Source organism: Suricata suricatta, chromosome 16 (assembly GCF_006229205.1).
Source record: "Suricata suricatta isolate VVHF042 chromosome 16, meerkat_22Aug2017_6uvM2_HiC, whole genome shotgun sequence".
NCBI lineage: Eukaryota > Metazoa > Chordata > Mammalia > Carnivora > Herpestidae > Suricata > Suricata suricatta.
Window position 1 is genome coordinate 33,305,803 of NC_043715.1, and position 6,566 is coordinate 33,312,368.

At 41.1% G+C, this 6,566-nt stretch overlaps 1 pseudogene; it reads left to right on the forward strand.

Moving 5' to 3' along the window:
• The first annotated feature begins 180 nt into the window (after window positions 1-180).
• Window positions 181-1,960, forward strand: LOC115279732 (annotated as a pseudogene).
• Window positions 1,961-6,566: the final 4,606 nt, after the last annotated feature.

Consider the following 6,566-nt stretch of genomic DNA (forward strand, 5'->3'; position numbering starts at 1 on the left):
TTGTAATTGTTTTGGGGTGCCATGAACCACATCCATGTAAGACTATGAATTTAAGCACTGAATTTTGTGTGTGTTCTGACAATTCTACCAGCTGGCCATTCCTGTCTCTTTCCTTGTCCTGGGGGCTCCCTGTTCTCAAACACAATATCATTGAAATTAGGCCAACTTAATAACCCTACAATGGCCTATAAGTGTTCAAATGAGAGGAAAAGTCGCATATCTCTCACTTTAAGTCAAAAAGTAAAAATGATTAAGCTTAGTGAAGGAGGTGTGTCTAAAGCCAAGACAGGCTGAAATCTGAACCTGTTGGCTAAACAGCTAGCCAAATCGTAAATGAATGCAAAGGAAAAGTTCCTGAAGGAAGTAAAAAGTGCTACTCCAGTGAACACATGAGTGATCAGAAAGAGAAATAGCTGTATTGATGATATGAGGTAAGTTTTCTTGGTCTGGATAGAAGATCAAACAAGTACAACATTCCCTGAAGCTACAGCCTAATCCAGAGCAAGACCCTGACTCTTTTCAATTCTGTGAAGGCTGAGAGAGGTGAGGAAGCTGCAGAAGAAATGTTTGAAGCTAGCAAAGGCTTGTTCATGAGGTTTAAGGAAAGAAGCCGTCTCCATAATATCAAAGGACGAGCTGAAGCAGCAAGTGCTGATGTAGAAGCTGCAGCAAGTTATCCAGAAGATCTAGCTAAGATAATTAATGTAAGTGGATACAGTAAACAACAGGGTTTCAACATTGTCAAAACAGCCTTCTATTAGAAGAAGATGCTATCTAGAACTTTCATAGCTAGAGAGGAGAAGTCAATGCCTGGCCTTAAAGCTTCAAAGGACAGGCTGACTCTCTTGTTAGAAAGCTAATGCAACTGGTGACCATAAGTTCAAGCCAATGCTCATTTATCATTTCAAAAATCCTAGGGCCCTTAAGAATTATGCTAAATCTACACTGCCTGTCCTCTATAAATGAAACAACAAAGCCTGGATGACAGCAAATTTTTTTACAACCTGGTTTACTGAATATTTTAAGCCCTCTGTTGAGAACTACTGCTCAGAATAAAAAGGATTCCTTTCCAAATATAACTGCTAATTGACCATGCACCTGGCCATCCAAGAGCTTTGGTGGAGATGGACAATGAGATTAATGTTGTTTTCATGTCTGCTAACACAACATCCACTCTGTAGCCCATGGATCAAAGAGTAATTTCAATGTCCAGGTCTTATTATCTAAGAAATACATTTCTTAAGGCTATAGATGCCATAGATAGTGATTCCTCTGATGGGCCTGGGCAAAGTAAGTTGAAAACCTTTGGAAAATATTCACCATTCTAGATGCCATCAAGAACACTCATGATTCATGGGAAGAGGTCAAAACATCAACATTAACAGGCATTTGGAAGGAGTTGATTCCAACCCTCAAAGATAACTTTGAGAGGTTCAAGACTTCAGGGGAGGAGTATCTGCAGATGTGGTAGAAATAGTGAGAGACTAGAATCAGAAGTGGAGCCTAGAGATGGGACTGAATTGCTGTGATCTCATGATCAATCTTTAACGAATGAGGAGTTGCTTCTTAAATGTGCAAGAAAGTGGTTTCTTGTGATAGCATCTACTCCTGTCAAAGATCCTGTAATCATTGTTGGAATGACAACAGAGGATTCAGAATATTACATAAACTTAGTTGATAAAGAAGCACCAGAGTTTGAGAGAATTGACTCCAACTCTGAAAGAAGTTCTACTGTGGGTAAAATGCTACCAAATAGCATCACAGATTACAGAGAAATCATTTATGAAAGGAAGAGTTAAACAATGTGGCAAACTTCACTGTTATCTTATTTTAAGAAATTATCACAGTCACCTCTACTTTTAGCACCCACCACCCTGTCAGTCAGCAGCCATCAACACAGAGACAAAACCTTCCACAAGAAAAATGATTACAACTTGCTGAAAGTTCAGATGATGGTTAGCATTTGTAGCAATAAAGTATTTTTAAATTGAAAAAAAATTTTTTTACCTGAGTATATTTGGCATGTAATGTTATATTAGTTTCAGGTGCACAACATAGTGATTCAACTTCTCTGCATGTTATGCTATGCTCACCCCAAGTGTAACTACCATCAGTTACCATATGGCTCTATTACAAAATCATTTGCTGTATTCTCTGTGTTATGCCTTTTATTCCCATGATTTATTTATTCCATAACTAGAAGCCTGTGTTTCTCACTCCCCTTCACTCATTTTGCTCATCCTCCACCTTTCTCCCCTCTAGCAACCACAAGTTTGTTCTCTGTATTTATGGGTTTGTTTCTGCTTGTTTGTTTTTTAGATACTACATATAAGTGAAATCATGTGATATTTGTTATTATCTATCTGATTATTTCACTTAACATAATACCCTGTAGGTCCATCCATATTGTAATAAGTGGCATGATCCCATCCTTTTTATGGCTGCATAATATATATATACACCACATGTTTCTTGGCTATTATAAATAATACTACAATAAGCATAGGGGTGCCTATCTTTTTGTTAGTTTTTTCATTTTCTTTGGGTAAATATTCAGTAGTGAAATTTTTGGATCATATAGTATTTCTATTTTTTATTTTTGATGAAACTCCATACTGTTTTCCGCAGTGATGTACCAATTCACATTCTCACCAATAGTGCACAAGTATTCCTTTTTCTCTACATTCTTGTCAACACTTGTTATTTCTTGTCTCTTTCAGTTTAGGCATTCTGACCAGTGTAAGGTGATATGTCATTGTGGTTTTGATTATCATTTCCCTGGTGATAAGTGACGCTGAGCATCTTCTCATGTGTCTGTTGGCCATCTATATAGCTTCTTTGGGAAAATGTCTATTCATATCCTTTGCCCATTTTTTAATCAGATTGGTTTTTGTAGTGTTGAGTTATATAAGTGCTTTATATAAAGATTCTTGAATTCAAGAATATATATTGTTATTTTAGACATAATGCTATTGCACACTTAATAGGCTACTATTTAGTGTAAATATAACTTTTATGTGAGCTGGTAGACCAAAAAATTTATTTGACTTACTTTATTGTGATATTTACTTTATTGTGGTGTCTGGAACTGAATATCTCCAAGGTATGCTTGTATACATTTCTTATTATTTCACAGGTTTCCAAAAAAAAAAAAAAAAAAAAGGAAAAGCAATAAGTACCCCAGAGAACTTCCCTCTATGACAGAGACACCCCACATCCCTTTGGATCTAGGGTCTCAGGAGATAAACAAAATGTGCTCATAAATACATCTTAGTAAAAGGTCAGCAGAGACAGTTACAAAATGGGGCCTGAAAACAAAAATGAGGGGCACTTGGGTGGTTCAGTCAATTAAACGTCGACTCTTGACTTCCACTCAGGTCATGACCTCATGGTTTGTGAGTCTGAGCCTGTGTCAGGCTCTCTGCTGTCAGTGAATAAGCCCACTCACTGCAGATCCTCTGTCCCCTCTCTCTGCCCCTCCTTTGCTCTTTCTCTCTCTCTCAAAAATAAATAAACATTAAAAAAAACACACAAAGATGAACCCCAGGGGAAGGAGAAGTATGAGGCTCACTTTGACAAGTGACACAAAGGAATTGGAGGCTAATGTTTAGCTTCATTGACAAGAGATGTTGCAGGCAGGTGCCTCAGACAATTCCTGGAACCAGAGAGAAAGGTCCCCCAGGAAGGGTGGGATGAGTCAGCACTCCATCCTGGGCAGGAACAGATGGAGCTAAATAAGCCACCTTGCCTCTTCCACTAGGTTTTACTAAGCCTGGCTGCTAACTCACTCCCTTCCTACGGATTCCTGACTAGGGGATAAAGAAGTGTCTGCAAAGAAGCACCGAGGGAACTACACTCTTCTTGGGCCCCATTAGTGTGGCACCAGGAGTCCATTTGGGCCCCTAAACCTGAGTCATCCCACAGAAAGATGTAGCCCAGTCTTGCTGTCTAAAGTTGCCCTTAGCTCCTCTATGAACTTTTGCTGGGACTATCCTTCAAGATACTTGCCATAGTCCTGCTTATTTATATTTTTCATTTATTTGTAGCTTTGTCCATGGTCTGTAACCCGAAATTATACTAAAGTGGGCAGGGACTTCTGGTTTATGTGCTGTTGTGTTTCCAAGACACAGAACAGGGCCTGACCCATTAAAGGTGCTCAAAAATTGTTCAAATGAATGAATGAGTGGATGGATGAATGAGTGAAGAATCCAGAATTCTATCCAGAGGTGTCACAAAGTGGATGAGTCAGTGGCTCAGGTAGGAGAGAGGGACCTGACAAAACTGAGGGTCTTCGAGGACCTGAACTGTTTTGTTCTAGTCTCTTGCTTGAGCCACCCAGTGACAAATGGGGATCTGGGAAAAAGAGGTGGGAGGTGGTTCAGGGAACATGTAGCAGGGTGTGGCTGGTCTTGTTAGGAGCACAGGAATGAGGGGGAAAATGGAGGGTAGAGCCGAGAGGAAGGGAATCAGTGAACCAGGAAAGAAAAGTAAATTCTCCAGAATGAATACTGAGGGACAGGCTCCATCTCTTTGGGGTTAGACTCACCACCTCAAGTTCCAGCTCTACTCCTGGGGCAATGAATCAAGGTTTTTGAGCCTCAGTTTCTTCACCTGACAGGCAGGGTAACAACAGTCTTACCTCTTAGGGTTGTGCCGAGGATTTAGAGTTGGTGTAGGTAAGAGCATGGCACAAGGCCCGGAAGGTAGTTGTTTTTCTTATGGCAGAAGCTGCAATTCTAAGGCTGCTTCTCCGGAGTCTTGCTGAGCCCCTGGCATAAATGTGTCTTCTCTACCTTCGGAAGATGCTGGGGAAATAAGTCACTCTAGCACTCTGGGGCTTAGCATAGTGACACAGGACCCATTCTAGTCCACTCAAATAGGTCACAAGACTATTCTTGCACAAAGGCAACCATCAACTGCCAGTGACGCCCTGTATTCTTTACTGGTGTGCAAAACTAATGAGCATTTCCAAAATGTACTGACCATAAACCTAAGTAAGTCTTCCTAACAAGCAAGCCTCTAACTTCCACCAGGGTGAGATGCTGAAGTTGAAGTGAGAAATCTTTTCTCTCTGCCCTTTTGTGTCATGGAAACCACCTTTCTTCCAGGCCCGGAAGGATCCTGTCACAGGTTAGAGGATCAAGTTATGAGAGAGACACAAAGGCTTTTTCTTCTGTTGAACAGAGTGTTCTGAGGAAAGGAGTCAATTGGCTACACTCTCAAACTGCCTTGGGGTGGGCCAGCAGCATGAACAAGCCCACAATACCTTGGATGCACACTTGGCTGGACTCCCAGCAAGTAGTCTAGGGCTTGCTATGCCTGGAGGCATGTGGGGGTTAGTGACCTTGCTTTTGCTACCAAGGGTATGGGTAAAAGCAAGGCCTTGATTTTTCAAAAGCATGTTAAGCATCTGTAAATTTTCACACACACACAAAAATACCACTGCCAGGAGGTTATTTTGAGAGCTGTTTCACAGTCAAAGATGCTTAAAACATTCTATAATCATCTCTTGAAGAGTTCCCAGAAATCTTAGGGTGCCCTGTTTCCCACCCTCTGGTTGGGTTGCTCCAGGTTTGGGTACAGAGAAGACACTATTGACTCCCCTGGGCAGAAGTGTACATTGTGGAACAGTTGTGAATAGGAAAAACAGAGGTGAGAAACAGGCTCATTCAAACTAGCTCAGATAATGGGTACCTGGGAAGAATATGACTGGCCAAGGACAGGAAACATAGGACAGCTGGGCCACATAGGGTCTGGCAGTGGGTGGCCAGCATCCAAAGCTGGGCTTCTCTGTCATACCTCTTCTCCTCAAACATCTGCTCCATCTCCTAGTTGCTCACATGCTATTTTCTGCTAGCATGTGACCTGTCTGCTCTTCCAAAATGTTGGCTACAAGAGTGGATTGGCTTACCTCTCAGTTTAAGTCCTGTGCCACCATAACTGAGATAATGCAGACTCAGAATCAGGCAGCCTGGTTCAGATTCCAGCTCTATTGTGTACCACACGTATAGCCTTGGACATGTTCTGTCTCAGGTTCCTCCTCTGTAAAAGTGGAATAACAATTGTTTCTATCTCATAAAGCTGGGGCAAGTATTAAGTGAATTGATTAATGAAAAACTCAAAAGTAGCGCCTGAAAAATAAGTGCTTAAAAACATTAGCTACTGTAAACCCCCATGAGGTCTACAAACTCAAATGCCCACCCAGCCAAGGAGATTCCTAAAGACATCTACAGAGTAAAACTGGCCCATGATTACCAAAAGAAGGAATAAATAGTACCAAAAAACAAAGATAGCAATGATCCATCCCAGTAAGATCACTATTTCTAAAGAACACTGCTAGACAGCTCTATTTTTTTTTTTTTAAATGAACACGGCCTGACCGGCCCTGGACAGTCAAAAGCCTCCTTTATTTTTCTTTTTTTCCCATAATATTTTATTGTCAAATTGTTTTCCATACAACACCCAGTGCTCTTCCCTACAAGTGCTCTCCACCATCACCACCACCTCTTTTCCCCCTCTCCCCCTTCCCCTTCAACCCTCAGTTCATTCTCAGCATTCAATAGTCT